The sequence below is a fragment of the Engraulis encrasicolus genome, chromosome 13, assembly GCF_034702125.1.
Source record: "Engraulis encrasicolus isolate BLACKSEA-1 chromosome 13, IST_EnEncr_1.0, whole genome shotgun sequence".
NCBI lineage: Eukaryota > Metazoa > Chordata > Actinopteri > Clupeiformes > Engraulidae > Engraulis > Engraulis encrasicolus.
This window is the reverse complement of record NC_085869.1, coordinates 47,510,730-47,529,541: the sequence shown is the minus strand read 5'-3', so window position 1 is coordinate 47,529,541 and position 18,812 is coordinate 47,510,730. Positions and strand designations below refer to the sequence as shown.

At 45.8% G+C, this 18,812-nt stretch overlaps 1 pseudogene; it reads right to left on the bottom strand.

Moving 5' to 3' along the window:
* Window positions 1-18,405, bottom strand: part of LOC134461273 (R3H domain-containing protein 1-like) — a 66,515-nt pseudogene extending 48,110 nt beyond the window's left edge.
* Window positions 18,406-18,812: the final 407 nt, after the last annotated feature.

The window sequence follows — 18,812 nt, the reverse complement described above, 5'->3', positions numbered from 1 at the left end:
GAAGAGGAGAGGAGAGAAGAGAAGAGAAGAGAAGAGAAGAGGAGAGGAGAGGAGAGAGAGGGACAAGAGGAGAGGAGGAGAGGAGAGACGTCACCCCTCTGCTGGGCCTCATTTCTCCACTTCCCTCTCTCCTGCACTCCTTCCCTCTTTCCTTCCCGACACAGCAACACACACATAGCACAAGCCAGCGCCTGCAGTCACACTGACAGCCTGCCAAAGCCCCGCTGCCACCACCACACGCTGTCATACATACACACACACACATACACACGCACATGCACACGCACACACACACAGAAACACACACACAGAAACACACACACACACACACACACACACACGCGCGCACGCATGCACGCGCACGCACACACACACACAAATACCCGGACACACGCGCACATTCGCACACACATACATGGGCACATACTCGTGTGCATACACTCACATAAAACATGGGCGCGCGCGTGCATCAGACAAACACACAAACCCCAATTCTTTCTGCGCTAGCCTGGATAAAAAAAATCCTGCACACTACTTTGTTAGGGAGCCAAAGTGGGGGAAGAAAAACATATTTTTGGGGCATATTGGAACACGCCAAATAAAAAAAAAAATAGACAAACCAAATCAGATGACACAAATATAGCGGCACTTTAAAATAATCGCGGCGTCTGTGTGCTATGTCTGAAGAGATGCTGCAGCTGTACCATGCTGAGGAGGCAAGAGAGACGGTCTTTGTCTCAAGAGTCCATTCAAGCCCTCAGAGGAGCACCCACTACTGTGCGCACTTGACCCCAACATTCTTTCTCCATTTCTCCATCTTTCCCTCTCTCTCTCTCTCCTTCTCTCTTTCTCGCTCTCGCTCACTATGGGGACTCTGCTGCAATAGGCATGTCCAGACACACGACTCTTCTGCCACCGAAACACTTCAGATCCGTGAGCTCCGCTTTGCGCTGCGCTGCAACAATGACTCTCGGCGGCGTTGGCTTGCCTTTGCCTGGCCTTGATTCAAATCCAGACAGAGAATCTAGGTTTAGAGAAGGATTTATTTCGCAAGCCATCTTCAACGGTGTCAAAAAGTAAACACTTGTTTAGAAGTGTAAATGCTGGGGCAACGCCGTGTCTGCACACATCAACGCAAGATTTTTTTTCTAGTTTGTTTTGTTTAGATTATTCAAAAAAAACATTTTTTTTCGGCATCACAGCTGAAGTAGGCTGTCTGCACCAAGCTGTCTAGTGCCTGTCTCTGGTCCCAAGGGCTCTGAGTGTGCGTTTGTGAGTACAGAGTATGTGGATGAATGTGAGTCTTTGAGAATGTGGGAAGGGGGGGGGGTGTAGTGGGGTAGTGTGTATGTGTAATGGTGTGTGTGTGTGTGTGTGTGTGTGTATGTGTATGTGTAGGACGCAGCAAGGAGAGGGTGTTGGGTGCTTCTCTTTGCTCTCCAAGAAACACGGCCGGCGCTTTTGAGAAGAGCGGGGAACAGCTGTGCTTCTGCGTCTACACTCACAGCTAATTGGGCAGTTTGTGCCAGAAGAGGCGAGAAGAAGAGAGGAGAGGTGAGGAGAGGAGAGGAGGGAAGAGAGGCAAGGCAAAGGCAAAGCCAAGCCAAGCGCAAGCTTTGTTTTTCCAGGCGGACGGATGGATGGACAGTGTTCCAGTCCGCCATTCGCTGTCTGTCTGACGTGACGGTCATCCAGCAGCCTATGCTACTCACGGGCGTCCAGGGGGATGACAACCACAGAGAGGAGAACTCTGATATTGCAACCTTACACCGCAATTACAGCAGAGCCCCATTACCACTGCCCCATAGTCATTTTCGTTTGAATGCATACACATAGGTTGCCGATATAGATGAAAAAACTATACATCAAGTGCTATGCATGAATTATTTAAATTAATAATTATAATCACACCAAGGCAAATGCACTCAAAACATTCTTGTGACTTGGAAAAAAAGGTAAATGCTCAAGTCGACATATTTTTTTTGTCTTCCGCATAATAATTACATTTAATTTGAATAATAGACATAACTTCACACAGAGCGACTTGCACGCCCTTCAAAGCGCAGCTTTTCAGACTTGGCAGACAATGGGAGAACAAAATTAATACGAATAAACAATGTAAAATAAATAATTTAAAACCCATTCTATGGCACAAAGACGTCTGCTATGCGCTCCCTCATTGAACAGCAGCTGCATACAAGTGCACACGCATACACACGCACACACGCACAAACACACACACACACACACACACACACAGACTCACGCACACACACACAGGGCTGGTGTCCGCTTTAATATAATCCCCATCACGGTGTTATTATTATTACTTCACAGCCAATTATATTTCGAGATGATTGACATTTGGCTGGCGCGGCGGCTGCATATTAATGCTTTGGGGATGCTCAGATACCTGCTGCTTAATTCATCTTTTCATTTAATGGCGACAGAGGGTGGAGAGAGAGAGGGAGAGAAGGAATGAGAGCCAGAGAGAAAGAGGACGAGAGACAGAATGAAAGAATGAATGGGTAGAATATAGGAAGAGGGAGGCAGTGAGTGTGGGTTTTTTTTTTTCTTCCCCTTTTTGCCTTGACCCTTTGCGTATTATGGTATCGGCAGCCGTCGTCCTCCATCATTATAAACTTCTTCCAGGGAGGATTCCTCTCATGCAATCACAATTTGAGTGAACATCAAACAGGAGCCACTCCTCATCTTCTTCTCACCATCTGCAATCTCCACTCCGCCAATGCTTCACTCACTCTCTCTGAAGTTCACACAAGCGCACACCTCAAAGTAAAAAAATAAAAAATAAATAAAAAGTCTGCTATTGCGCCGTGCGAAGGTGGCTGTGTATTGCGGGGCCAAACAACAACAATGGCACTCGCAGTCAAAAAACACACAAAAACTCACAGCGAAGTACACCAACACACACTAACACACACTACACCAGTGTTTCTCAACCAGGGTGCCGGGGCACCCTGGGGTGCCGCAGTCCCCCCTCAGGGGTGCCGCGGAAACAAGACTGATAAATAAATTGTGTAAATTAATATATATTTGTGTAAATTAATAAGCTAGTGGGATCTTTCGTCTGCCATTTACGCACGATAAAGTAAATTTAGGTTGCCCCAATAAGCTGCAACTTCAATCGTAGGTTGTGTGACGTTACGTCTGCAAATGATTTACTTTTCTAAGCTTGTGTGGTATCGGATGCTTGTTAGTTTGGGGTGCCTTGACATTTTTCATGAATTGAAAGGGTGCCTCGCCTAAAAAAAGGTTGAGAAACACTGCACTACAATAACACACAGCCAGCCCGCTGGCCCGGTAGAGGAGCACAGGAAATATGATTATTTGAAAGGTGCTCAAAAAACGAAGGAAAAAACAAACACATACGCACACACGCCCTCTCCTCCTCCTCTCTCTCTCTCTCTCTCTCTCTTTCCTCCTCTCCTCTTCCCTCTGAGATCCCTGATCTGCCCATTCTAAAGCCCTGCCATCTGTCTCCCGGCAGGACTCCTCTGCCGTCGCTCCCTCTCGCCATCTCTCAATGACACACGTACACACACATACAGAATTCACACACGCACGCTCGTGCGTGAGCTCACTGACACCGACACACACACACACACACACACACACACACACACACACACACACACACACACACACACACACACACACACACACACACACACACACTCAGAATTCGCATGCACCCGTGCACACACACACACACGCACACACATTCACTGCAGAAAGAAAGGGAGAAGTAGAAAAACACACACACATACCCTCATATACACACACACTCAGAGAAGCACAAATACAAGGAGATAATGAATAGTGTGGCCTTTGGCGACGCCCATTTGCCTGGCTTAATGAATCAATCCCAGGTGTAACCTTGTCCCACTTTATTTTTTTTTCTCCCTTTGCCATATTTTTTTTTTCCGTGAGATTCGATTACCCCATTTTTTCGCAGGGTTCCGCAGAGCCCAGCGTTTGCGGCTTTCGACGAAATAATTGTACAAAAAGAAGAGCTCTGCTCACTCAGTGTCTGTCTGTGCTGTGCACAAACGAATCCTCCTAATCGGCCCCTCAAGGTAAGACTCTGGGATACACAATCAGGGCAATTAGTCGAGAATTATGAAGCTATTACGCAAATACATATGAGAGTTTTTTTTTTAAAAAGAAGAAAAAGAAAGGCGGTGGGGTGGTGGGGGTATCAAAGTGAATGTTTTTAAAGACTTAGCACTTTTAACGAGAGACCTTAATTAACCCCCACTAAACTGCACACAGAAGAGGGGGAGAGAAAAAAAAAACATTGACTTTTTCCTTTTTTTTTGCTTCAGGGTATGATTGACATAAACAATTACTGTCAGTAATAAAAAAAAATAACCACAGTAAAAAAAACCACACACACACACACACACACACACACACACACACACACACACAATCACAGGGCAAAATCTGTGGCTCGCTCTTCTTCGCTTTTCTGAAAGAAAAATCAATTTCTCCACAAGACGCGCATGTCGCGGCGGATCCATTTTAATCAGTTCCCACACCCTTTCAACATCTCCAGACCAACCAAGTTAAGCCTGGCTCTCTGATGGGAGCCGTTTAAAACAGGAAAAAGACACACAGAGCAGTAGTAAAGGCATTAGCATCAGCAGCCTTCTCACTCAGCGCACCGCACCGCACCACACCACACACCCCTACACCCCCTAACAGCCGCCAGGGTAGAGGGCAAATAAACCGCTCGCATCCATGTAAAAGGAAGCCATCCTGGGGTCACTGAGACGCGACTGCACTCAACAGAAAGAGACAGAGAGGGGGAAAAAAACAGCCAATTCAGACACAAAACACAGCACCCGGCGCGACCACACACACACACAGACACAAGATACACACCATCGCGCCGCCTCCACACACACACACACACACACACACACACACACACACACCATCGCCTGCAAAACTTTTAACGAGGGCTGGTGGCGGACCACCTGCTGGCTATTTCTATGGAAACCAGGCTTAGAGGGGAGAAGGAAAACGGCTATCTAAACACAGCTTTTTTTATGCCTCTAGATGTTTTTTGTTCATCATGTTGGACAAGAAATGAGAGTTTAACGGCTGACACAGGAAGACGCCAATTTCATTTTCTCGTTTTTTCTTTTCTTCCCCCCAACGCTTATTGTTTGGAGTATAAATGACCTCCTCAGCTGACCGAATGAATGAGTGCTGGAGAGGTACGGCGTGCGCACGCAGACAAACCATCACTCACCTGCAACATTGTCACCTCCATCACTTTCATTGGTCAATGCTTTAGTTTCCATAGTACCAGACGATGCATTGGCTGTAGAAGTCGCGGTGCCGCTTGGAAAAGAAGGAAAAGAGGGGAACAAAAAAAAACTAAAACTCCCCAAATCAGCTTCCCCCTCCCTCCTCCCTCTGTTTTTTTTTATAACTGATTTAACCTTTTTCTCTTCTCCACCTCACCCTCTCTTCTCTCACACACGCTCACTTTCTTCACTTCCTCTCTCTCTCTCCCCCTATCTGTTCTTCTTCGCTCTCCGTTCTGTCGTTTGTCCCGTGTTGTGTTGTTGTGCGCCTCCTCTTCGCCTTTCGCTCTGCAGCAGCAGCGGCTGCTCTGCTCTGCTCTGTCCGTAAGCTTAACTGCCGAGGACCATGGATGGCTGAGGCTCAGTCTCCCTCTCTCTACCCCCCCTTTTCCCTTCCCAAAAAAGCTGGGGGACGGCGGCAAATCAACGGCCGGCTGGCGTGATGTCAGCGGCGCTCTCAGCCAGTCAGGTGCGCCGGCTACGCTGCCGGCGCGTCACTGGCTAAATTGAGCACTTCATTAGCGCCTGAGCCGCAGCCCCGGGCTCCAAGCAGCGCAACGGTGGGAGGCTGCACCTTCCCATCGCTTCCATCTCACACCCCCCCACCCCTCCCTCCATCCCCATCTATTGCTGGATGTGCGTGTGCGCACTTGTGTTTGCGTGCATACTCTGTGTGTGTGCGTGCGTGTGCATGCGTATGTGCGTGGGTGTCTGTGTCAACTCGGGGTGTGTGGGTGGAGCGGGGGGCATTTGGGAGCAGCTTAGGTCACACACACACACACACTCTCAGTCACACATGCACACAGGCTCGAAAACACACACACACAAATTCATACAATCTCACACACTCTCTCTCTCACACTCACACACACACACACACACACACACACACACACACACTCACAAAAACACACACCCCTCACTGTGAGGAGGTTTCAAGCAGGGTCAGAGGTGCAGTGAGACTGAGGCTTATGGCCCGGTCTTTTAAAGACATACTGCTGTGCACTGCACCCCCGCCCCCCCAGCACAGCTACACCAAATATTCAGAAAGCCTCCATTTCTCATTGATGACTCTCGCCTCGTCTCGCCTCCGCTGGTCCTCCTTTGTGCAAAATGTTCACTGAATGACCCGGTATTTTATAAAACGAGCACTTACTCTGTGCGCTTCAAAAGAGGAGGAGGTTCAAATGGAAGCCAACTAACTAACCAGCTAACCCTCGTTAATAGCTCTGTGATGTTATGTTGTGTTATGCTCCTACCAAACACACAACCGCCACCGCCTCGGATCTACTGCAGATATGACAGGTAACATCGAATGCACACCCAATATCCCATTCATGACGGAATTTCAAGTTAAAAAGGTAGTCTTAAGTTAACCGTTATCACCACCATATTGGGGGAACAAGAATGAGTAAATGCCTGAGAAACAATTACATCATTTGAAAAGTGGTCTTTTTAACAATTTATTTCCACAAAGGTTAAGAAAGGCTGGTATCGCCTAATCCTTACAGGGAGAGTGGGGGGGGGGGGATCCAGTCTCACTTCCTTTCACTACAGCGCAGTCTCTTTCATCTTACACAGAGCGAGCCACAATAACTCAATTCATATGCATTTACAGTAGTAGACTCATGTACTCTAGTGTACACTACACACGCACACACACACACACACACACACACACACACACACACACACACACACACTGCAAACACTAAACACACACACACACACACACACACACACACACTGCAAACACTAAACACACAGACGCAGGAAACGTTGCACAGACAGCCCACAAGTCTCCTGAATCACCACTTCAGCCACTTCAAATGAACGCGTCAGCTCTGGGTCCTCGACACAGAGTAGCATCCCGGGAAAGGAGACGTCGCATTCATTAAAAGTGTTTACATTATATTCGCCCCGGCGACGCAGGGAGCACTGTGGACGGGTGCTGGTGGAGAGATAGCGAGCGCGCCTCTCTCTCGCTCGCTCGCTCGGCAATTATGAGACGCGCCGTTTCGCCCGTATAAGAATGTTTGAGGAGACTCGATTTGAGATGTGACGGTAATTGAATCGAGAGGTGTTCACAATTTCTCGGGCGGCATTTTCTGCAATTGTGCCGGTTGTATGAGCCCAGACAGGCGTGTGGTTTTTCGATTAAAGCCTGCGCCCCTTGGGCCTTGGCAGGCAGTGCTAATATTTCGATATTACTGTTTAAGCACCCGAAAATCAAAAAGGAAAAAAAACACACCACACACACACACAGACCATCAGCGACACACACTGGTGCAATATTCCAGGGAGCTCCACAAGGCTGCAATCTCGCATTAGCTGAAGAACAAGCCATTTGGGAAAGCGAAGGCCGACAAAGCCAGCACACCTTCTTGAGAGTGACACAGCCATTGAAAACTTGCCTGACCAATGCTTGTGGGAGATTTTTTTTTTCTAGCCAGTCACAAAAACTGGGTGAAGTGGAGAGAAGCAGAGAAACAAAAGTGTGGCAGCACCAGTCACACATCTCACATGTCTCTGCCACAAGAGCCTCACTGGTGAGGAGGTGTATGTGTATTTTTTTTTTTACCACTCATCATTCCAGCACTGGAATTGCAGGCGACGTCGTCACACTGACAAACGGAGGCGTGAGCTACACACGGGTGAGTGGGTGAGAGGTGTCAACACGCAGAGGAGACGAGGCGAACGGCACACACACACACACACACACACACACACACACACACACACACACACACACACACACACACACACACACACACACACACACACACACACACACAAGCCCGGTGCCTCAAGCTGTGAGCATGTGTGGACGTAATATCACTGTATATGCGGTTGTGTTTTTTATATAGAGAGAGAGAGTGAGAGCAGCTTGACAAGCCATTGCACATTCAATATGCCAGAAGCTGCTATTCACAAGTGATCGTTAAAAATAAATTTAAAGAAAGGCATGATAATTGGAAGAATATGGTTTGAATCTCTCGCAAATACACACACACACACACACACACACACACACACACACACACACACACACACACACACACACACACACACACACACACACACACACACACACACACACACAGTAAAGCCATTGGCTCATGACACAGACGTAATGTGAGAACCTCATGCCATTCCCTGGACACCGGTGACACCTGTAAGAATCTGACAGGCCGCCCAATCTCAATTCTGCCGGAGGGGGGTTGGTTGGGCTATGAAATGGCCGGGTGCAAGAGAACCCACTCACTCCAACGACGGACGAGCCCCCAACTGTTTTATCCCCCAGCTCATCTCACAACCATAGTTTCCCTCCTCCTGCCCAGCTCAACTCAAGGAAGAAAATGAACCTCTTACTTATTCAATTACAAGGAGCAGCTGTCAGAGGCAATGTAAAATAAATGCAGTGGCGAATGGCGGCCCGTTTATATTGATCATCATAAATCCGAGGGAGGTGTCAAAGCAGGGGCTAATTGCGCGCACACACACACGCGCGCACACACACACACGCGCACACACACACACACGCACACACGCACACACGCACACACGCACACAAACACACGTTAAAATCAGACACCAAAAAAAAACCTTTTTGTGGGCAGGGGGTGGTGCACATTGCGTACTATGCCAAAGTCGCTTTTTGCCCAATCCAAGGAAGTCATTGGTCTGGTTTGGCGGAGTGAGACGCTGAAATAACAGTTACCTATTGACCAGAAACAACTTTTACGTACATCATGTGGGAGAGAAAGAGAGAGAGAGAGGAAGATAGAAAAACGCTTCTCGCAATGCATCATGTAGCTTGGCAAGACAACGCTTCCCAAAGAAGCTGATGTTCGATGTTTAAAAAAAGAAAAACTCAACAAGGTTAACAGTTAAATATAGATGCTTGACGTCAAACGACTCTAGCCAATGGCTTATCCCGATGCTTCTAAAATGACAAAGAACTTCAGAGATAAATAAATGACGCAGAATTTAAGGGTGTTAACAATGTAGTTTGTCCATGCACCGTTATGCTTTACCTCTCTTCATTACTCCCAATTGTTAAGTGTGTGGATGTGAGTAGAGTCTGTGAGTGTGTGTGTTACTACCGCAGGCTACACGTATGTACTTCTCAGCCTGCAGTTACAAAGTGCGTTTGTGTGAGGGTGTGTGACTCTGTGTATGTGTGTGTGTGTGTGTGCATCAGTGTCCTGCAGTGTGCGACTTTGCATGTATGTACGTAGCCGAGTGTGTGTCTGATAGGGGTGGCACGGTTCACAAAATTCACAGTTCGTTCCATATCACGGTATCAAGGTCACGGTTCGGTTCTCTACGGTTCTTATTTAGTTCATGATAAATGGTGCACTGGGAATATTGAACAATATTTATATAACTGTAATTATAAAATGATGATGCACAAGTTGAATCAGCTGTCGTCAGCCTTTCAAATGCCCTCTTTCAAGTGGCTAATAGAATCAGACTTATCACTAAATATCCTACATATGGTTTTTATAGGCTTATAATGTGAAAATGGTGTGATTTTAGTTGTGTCATCCTCTGATTGGTCTTAAATGGTAATGTATTAATCAGAGAGACTGGGTAAGATACTCCTAGAATCTCTACTTTACATATTTTTCTGGGTAGTACATGAATTGCGGTTTGCCACGGACTGCATTTCACGGTTCGGTATGGTGTGTGAATTGTACGGTTTCGGTTTTCGGTGCGGTTTGTACCATCCCTAGTGTCTGAGTGTGTGTTTGAGTGTGTGTGTGTGTGTGTGTGTGTGTGTGTGTGTGTTTGAGTGTGTGTTTGAGTGTGTGTGTGTATGTGTGTATGTCTGTGCATCTGTGTCCTGCACCGCTTCATTTTCCTCAGTGCCATAATGACTCGTCACCCTACCAATACATCCGCTGTGGACTTTTTTTTTCTCCCTCCCCTACCAAAAACGCCCACATCCTTTTCCTTGACCACTTCGCATAAAGATGCAGACAGAAAGACGTACGCAGATTCCACCGCCCCGACCGTCCCACGGCCCATCAGGGAGGTGGTGTCTGGATGATGAAATAAGACGCACGGCCGCTACCGTGGCGATGGACATGGTGGAGATGCCGGCGCCGGTGACGGCGGTGAGGGTGCCTGACAGCCATCAAACTCCCCACAAACCCGCGTGCCGCATGTTTTTCTCCGTGCTGAAGTTGTGACAAAAAGAAATATCAAAGTGGCCCCAAATCACTCACGTCTGTCCAAGTGGAAAGGTGGGTGGTGAGGGAGAGGAGAATGACGAAAGGTGGGGAGGGGGAGGGGGGGGCAAAAAAAATCTCTCAAATAATAATTACAGCTTGTCCAACGATTTCACAGTACAGTTGCCTTTTCTTTCTGCAGAAAGAAAGAGAGAAATACAGAGCCAGTCAGAGTGAGGTGGGGGGAATAGAGAGTGAGGCAGAAAAGAAACTGAGTGAAATAGCGTGTGCGAGAGAGAGAGAGAGAGAGAGAGAGAGAGAGAGAGAGAGAGAGAGAGAGAGAGAGAGAGAGAGAGAGAGAGAGAGAGAGAACAGAAAAAGAGAAACCCATCTAGCGTTCAGGCAGCAAACACCTGGCACACGACTGGTGAGACAACACTTCCAAGCACCGGTCTACCCCACCACCACTAACACACACCACGCACCCCACCAACCAACACCACCAACACAACCCACACGCACACACAGACATAGACACACACAGACACACGCACACTTCCTTCTCCCCCATCTCACCATTTGCATAATAAAGAAAGCGTAATGGCAGCACTTACTAATTAAGCCTCGCGATGCAATTTCTCTTCTTTTCCAGAACAAAACGCGCGGTGCATAGAGAGGGCACGACAGAGAGAGAGAGAGAGAGAGAGAGAGAGAGAGAGAGAGAGAGTGGGAGAGAGAGTGGGAGAGCGAAAGCGAGAGAAACGGGGAGGGAGAGGGGGGGAGGGGGTGGTGGAAGCGCAAACGAACGAGGAAGGAAGACAGAATAAGTGACAAATACATTTATTTACATTTTTCCCTAAGGGACGCTGTCGATTCCTCCACGGAGGAAGGGGAGGGAGGGGGGAGGCGTGGAGTCCTAATGAGGTCCCCTGGGGGGTGGTGGTGGTGGTGATGGCGATGGCGATGGCGGTGGAGGGGAGCGCAGGCCTGCAGTCTCGCTGAGGCGAGAAACATGACAGAGCCCATGTGGTGGACACGGGTCCATCCTCATTAAAGTCCAGGCATGGAGGGGAGGAGGAAGGGGAGTGGGGGGTGATGCAGAGCGGTTGGGGACAAACATACTGCTACACTCTACACTCGTCACCGACAGACAGACAGAGAGAGAGCAAGCAATGTGCGACTGAAGACGCGTGCCTGTCGTCACTTGATACTGGGGAACAGGTAAACGCCGCCATTCGACGTGTTAAAAGGAGGTGGGGGAAAAAAACCTAGTTATTCTTCACAAGAGTGCAGAAGTTCAACCGTAAGCGGGAACAAACGGCCTGGTTAACTCTCAGGACCCGGCGCATGACTGCGGAGCACATAAATAATGGGCAGTGAGGTGAGTTTGCAACCACAGCCAGAGATACTTAGAGGGGGATTTATATTGTGTTTACAGAACAAGACCGCAACACTGGTGTACTAGCACTGTGGTTGCCACAGCGATAGCTCAACCCCACTTTGAGTCTTACAGGCACAGACTAGACTAGTGTGACAGTCTATCGCAAAACTAGTATCTGTGTGCCACATAACCAGCCTGCTACGCCATAGCAGTGTAATATCTTTATCATGCTGAAGGCTTAAAGAATACAACATGAACTGTGTATTCTTAAACTGGAAAGCATTCCAGGGTCATTTTTTATTTATGAGCAAATTCATGTAGAATATCGAAAAAGGCCCCCCAGCCACCTGGGCTACACTTACGGTAGGTGAGCATCAAGGGAAGCATCTTCGTGCAACATACAGTAGGAGAGATTGATTTAACAAGTATGGTGTTGGAAGATGTCCCTGAACCAAAAGCCATATCATATGATTGATTGCCATCAGTGCAAAGCCATTTTTCGGTTTCGATTTGAAGACAACATGCAGTAGCTGACCGTCAGTGCCAAGGTCAGTCTTCAGAGGTTTTTTTTTTTGGGCGTGCAGGCAGAGAGACCTTTTAAAGGACTAAATTCACAATGCAAAACTCCCTGCCCCCCTTCGTGGCTTGACCTTTTCATAAAGGCAGATGAAAGGCCTGAGCCGTGGACACAGCAGAGGAGAAAGGGCAGTGGCGTTTGAAGTGTGGACTGAACCCTTCCCTGCACACTCGTGTCACTCTCCACAACACACAGGGCGAGCCACCACTGACACTGATTATTAAGAAAAAGTGCAGTAGGAGGGAGAGAATGGCTCTTCTTGCCACCTGCATACTCAAGCATGCATAATACGAGGGTTGTGTGACACATTGCGCCACCTTACTGTACCAGGAATGGGCATGTTACCCATGGGGGACCCAAGTTCAAATCTGGAGTCACTACCCAAACCGACCCCATCTCTCTTGTCCACTGCTTCCTTATCCACATTGTTCACTGTCCTTTCTAATTAAAGGTCAAAAAGACCCTAAAACAAGTCCGATATAGACAAAGATGCGTCCAGTTGTTGCTTATAGATGTAAATTAATGAATACAATTCAATGTAACACGAGTAAAAAGAGTAAAATGAATGAAAACATTTTCCCCCTCCTCAATGCTTCAAAAGGCGCATGCTCCCACCAGAACTATGAGGGAGGCCTCAAGGCCTAAAAAGACTGACCACTGCAGATGAAGCCGTTTTTGCAGGTTGAAAAAAACGAAGACACCTTCAAATTGAGCTGCAGTGCGAACACAATCATTATCTGTTCTGTGCTCCTCTGTCTTTGGTGGTGGGATGCTGTTATCCAGGCCTGAGGGGGTGATGAATCAGCGGCGCCTTGACAACTGTGCCTTGCACTCAAAAGCAGTTGAGGGTTAGAATATGTTGGCTGTTCAGTGGCACACTGAATGAAAAAAGGCAAACAACCAACATCCAGAAACACGCTCAAACGCTTTCTAATGCTGTAGATCGCTGTAGACACAGAAAAACAAAGGGGACAAAAAACCCTAATAAGTTGATGTGTTTGGTCTGAACTGAACATCAGTACATTACAGCAGACAATCACATAAAATAAAAGCATACGGCTGTTAAGTTAATGTTATACCTACTAAACATCCCTACCTGAAAATCCGTTCTCTGTTAAAATACGTAGAAAGAAAAAGAGGGAAAAGAAGAAATGACCTACTTGCCGGCGGCGCACGTGTATTAAAACGCGCCGGGCCTCTGAATAATTCTGTTGAATAATGTAATTGTGTTTGTGTTGGGGGCCTGGGCTAATGTAAATGGAGCTTGTTCCTCTTCAGGCGAGAAGAGTAGGCTAGCTCTCCTGAGGGTGCTGATGCTCGCACCAGCATTTGTTCACCCCTTTGCCGCGCTAATGCATCACCCCCCCAACGTTATAAATATTACCTGTGACAGATACAGGGCGAGCGCAGGCAGAGAATGCCAAACAATGCCACGTATAAAATTAGCCCTGATGTGATTAGACGCCTGAAAACCTTGGTCTGGGGAACATTATGTAGGGGTTGGTTTTTTTTCTTTTCTTTTTTTTACCTGTAATGAGAATCGTGGAAAGGGAAAGGAAGGGAAACGAATGCGGGTTATTTTCTGCCTCGCTGATTGGCTGCTTTTTCAGCAGCACACATTACATTTTTGCCTCTGCCCCGAACGGTGCCCTTGCTCAGACTGTGCTGTTGCCCGGCTTATGATGTCTCACTCATGTATTGGTGAGAATGCTCACACTTGTTTGTATTTAACTTGTGGGTAAGTTGGCTGTTTTTCTGCAAATAGGCTCGGATCCCTTGAGTCAAGAAACATTAACATATGGGTCCCTTGACACAGGCTTCAAGGTTAGGGCTGCTGCTGCACAAGACTCATTGCTTCCAAAAGAGGCTGTGAAAGGAGTAAAAACAGGTAGACAGGTAGTTGTAGAATCCACAGTCCCCCCCACCAACAGTCAGTCTGACAGCTTAGTTTTGGTGGGGGGACTGTGGATTCTACAACTGCTTGTGGTCGTTCGGACATCGATATGGTTCTGCCACTTCATAGTCGTTTCCCTGGATTCATGACACAGGCAATGGACTTTGAATGAAAGTGCTCCCGACAATTACAAGTCTAAAAAAGCTGAATTTACCCTCCAGTGCGCTGGCTTCTCATTCACTGCCATTCATTTTGAGGCTGAGAGTGACCCTCCGAGTGCCCCGCCTGCTCATTTACATTTACATACCAACCGACTGCCTCTATTGAAATCTGTGTCGGTCAGGCCCCAAAGTGTCTGACTTCACATTAAATGACCCATCACTCTACTGTTCATGTTCTTTTCCCTCAAATTTCCATGAATGACACCATCATAAACCACTAGAAGTAGGATAGCAGGTCATCTCAGGTGATAGCTGGCTACACAGCTAGCTGGTGCTATTAGGAAACAGCTTGGCAGTCGCAACAAGCTTGCATACAGAACTCAATCTGGCAAATCTAACACAGACAGTAAATTCTCAGATGAGGAATCATCAAGTGACTCTCTCTCTCTCTCTCTCTGAGGCCTCTGTATAGTGTGTTTAGCTACAACAACCAGCCCCACTACTTATTCTTATGATGCATGCAGTGTTGCTGCATCATTGATGCCAAATGTTTGAGGGCCAGAGAAAAAATGAGGATCAGCGTATTGGTCAGACAAACTTGACACCAAAAAATGCAATGTAGTGCAAACAGCAGACACAGGTGGGCCTAGCTTTGTACTGTAACTAAAGGCACAATGGCAGCAGCCTGCCATACCTTGTAACTACTACACAAAACCTACCACTAAGCCGTGTTCATCTTTGTATCAGGAGCTCAGTTCGTCTTCAGATCCCACTCAGATGTCAGTTATTTACAGGATGGTTCCAAAAAGGAAACATTACACATGCCATAACCAAAGAAGGAATGTCTTTCCACCTGTTCAAAATCTTAGTCAGTTGATGATGAAACATGGGAAGAAAAGGTGACACTTCATTTCCTTTCAGTAAAGCATCACAGGAAGGTAATTGACTAACGGAAAAAGTAAAGAAAAGCAAGCAGAGTCTATACCAGGGGTCCCCAAACTAAGGCCCGGGGGCCAGATGCGGCCCGCCAAGCCCCTTTGACCAGCCCTCCACCTCTCTGCACCTCACCATTTGAACTGGCCCAAAGAAGCAATCCTTACAGAAAAAAAATAATGATAAAACATATTTTTTAAATATTTCATTTCGTTTATCAACAGGCATTCCTACAGTTTCATTTTCACTAACCAAGTGTGAATCACCAGAATTTTCTTGTCTTGATAGTTTCTCTCAGTATTACAGTAATATATTATATAATCTTAATAAACAGGCCTACTAAGCTTAAAGGAACAGACCACCCTTTTTTGATTTTCACATATTTGCTGTATTTCCAAGCATAATTTATGAATGTGCATATCGTTTTCGTCTATGTGTTTGCATTGCCTCGTTTAACAGTATAGTCAAATTAAGCATTGCAATGCAAGTCTATGGTACAAAATAAACATCATCAAATGTACTTATAAACCACTTTAAAATGAATGTAAAATTCATCAGAATGTTAAACAGCAATATAATTCCGTCCAGTGACCACTTGTGGCTTGATGCTAAAGTTACTAGTTACTTCCAGTGATTATGCTAAACTATGCTAATAATTTTGATCCAATAAATCTAAGTACTGAAAACACTGAGATGAAAATTATATGCACATTCATGAATAATGTTGGGAAATACTGCAAATATGTGAAAATCAAAAAAGGGTGGTCTGTTCCTTTAAGTTATTTCTATTGTATCACTCATAAACTGTCAATCACCATATTTTTCTAACCTTTCCTTGCTATTTACATGCTTAGAAATTAAAACGAATACCTGTGGTATTTCAAATTGAAAGACATGTGAAGTATTCACTTCTTTTGCCAATCACTTGTAATGCTGAACTAGTTTGTGCTAGAAATTATGGCTATAACAGGCAGTGGCCTAGTATAAAATCCACATGATTGATCCCAGCCCCTGATCACAGTCAGGAACGATAATGTGGCCCCCAGAGAAAAAAGTTTGGGGACCCCTGGTCTATACAGTCTTTTCTCCAGGTAGAAGGGGTGCATCTGGCTATTCCTTTTAATGCTTCATAGAATTATTTACTGAATCAAAAGCAGCCTGACGCCCTGACGAAGGCCAGACAGCAGAAACTTGTCGCCATTTTTGTCTGTAGACCCCAATGTAGAATAAAAGTTTAAAAAAAAAACTACTACCTTGACTCAGAGGAGAGTGCTTTGGATTCAGTTAACTATTCTATTCCATTAACTAATTGAAGTTATTCGTAATGAAGAAAGACAGCAAGCTAAGTAAAAGACAAGCGATGGTCATGGTGCATCTTCTAAATGTGTAACTTCAGATTGGTTACTTTTGTCTGCCTTTAGTCTTGAGTGCCTATCACAATCATTTGAAAGTGTATTCATGTTGACATGTAAAACACTCAAATTCCATGCCTTTCGATGACTGGGAAACCCTCTTTTGAGATTCCCTTTTTTTCCAACAAATTCCATGACTGGTGGGAACCCTGTCTTGTCTAGACAATTCCACGGCCAATGGAACTGAACTTGAAGCATGCCCTTGGACCAGCGCCTCTGGGTAACAACATAGCAGCATTGTTTTGATGTTGTTGCTGTTGTGTGCTTTCATGACACTGAAGCTGGGGGGCATTCCAAGAAGGAGGTTCAGTAGCGCACCTGGTTAAGTTAACTTGAATATAGGGGTAGGCAAAATCAGCTAATACAAGTACTTGGCTAAATGACGCCTGTAGCTGACCTAGTAGCAGGTTTTTTTTTACCACTTTGTATAGGTTATGACTTATAATTTGCTGTATCTTGGAATGTTCATCTGATCAGAGAAATGAACACTCAAGTTAACATGCATCAACGTGAGACTGCACTTGGATAGCCACACAGCAGTCTTTAAAACTGACAATGCAAAATTGTCTAAGAACTGTTCATTTGAACTTCACAATCAGGCAGCTAGCATTTCTAATCTTTCTCGGTACTGACAACCGTGGCATGTCCCTCGAATTGTCATAATGTCACACCGAGTTCACTCACACACACACAACTTTGTACATAAAGAAAACGAAGAAATTGATAGATGTGGTAAACGAAAGATGTAAGAGCGAAATAAGGAGATGCCCGATGTCGATGAGGTTTATGACAATGCTGAATAAAAACATCTAGTCGGGCTGTCGTATTCCCAAGTCATATTTGCTGTCTGCCTCGGTAGCACTAGTTATTAGCTCTAAATGAGTTGGTTCGCAGTTTGTCACACAAATTGCTAACGTTAGCTTGTCTGTTTTGCTAGCTCTATGTGAGCATTATCCACTGACTGAATGAGACAATAGCTAAACCAATTCCTGTATGGAGAGGTATCTTGTCACAGAGACCAATTATCTGGTCAAAACGTAAACACCACTAAAACGTCAGAATTCAATGGGAACAAAACATTCCCATTGACTGATCAATGATAAGTTAGCCATAACTACGTTGACCCTAACAAGGGGCCTGATAGCACTCTAGCCAGGCTAACTGTCATTAAATGGATTAGCTTGCTAGCATGCTGTTAGCATACACTAGCGAGCTAGCCAGCTGGCATGGGTTGTTGTCTCAAAATAATAATGAAATGTTTCGAGATGTCATACATATAATGAACGCTAGAAACATGGACATTCGTAATCTTACCTTGCCAACAATGAAGACCGTAGTTTTGCCAATTCACAGTTGCGACGCGCTGAACAAATTATTGTGTTATTCAATCTAAATAGGAACCATGAGAGCTCGAGCACAGCGTCCACAACGTCCTCACAGATGGGACCGAACAGTTTGCTACACATCGATTGACAGGCTGTTTCGTCCAATCATTTCGATCACCACAAACTACAGACGCCTTTCTGAATGAAATACTTCACTTTTCCCCGTTGTCTCAATTATCCAACCTAGCGAATGCCATGCAGTTACAGCATTAGGTCGGACACTGATTGAAAATAGTGATATGAGATAAATCTGAAGGTTCTGTGAAATCTTTTTTGTGCAGAGCTGTCCTCTGATTTAGCACCGTGATCTGCCAAAAGCTTGACCTGTGCCCATAGCCTACAGCAGTTGATTAGGTGAGTTTAGCCAATGGGGTAATCAATCCTTCACGCATATGTCAAACATTTTTTTGCCTCTTTATTGTCAAACAATATTGAAATAGCAGAAAATCTGCCCAACTGTGTTTATTAACAAGTAGCCTAAATCCAATTCCTATCATTTTATGGAATGGTAAAATATTAGACTAGCCTAGTCCATTGGTCCCATGTTAGGCTA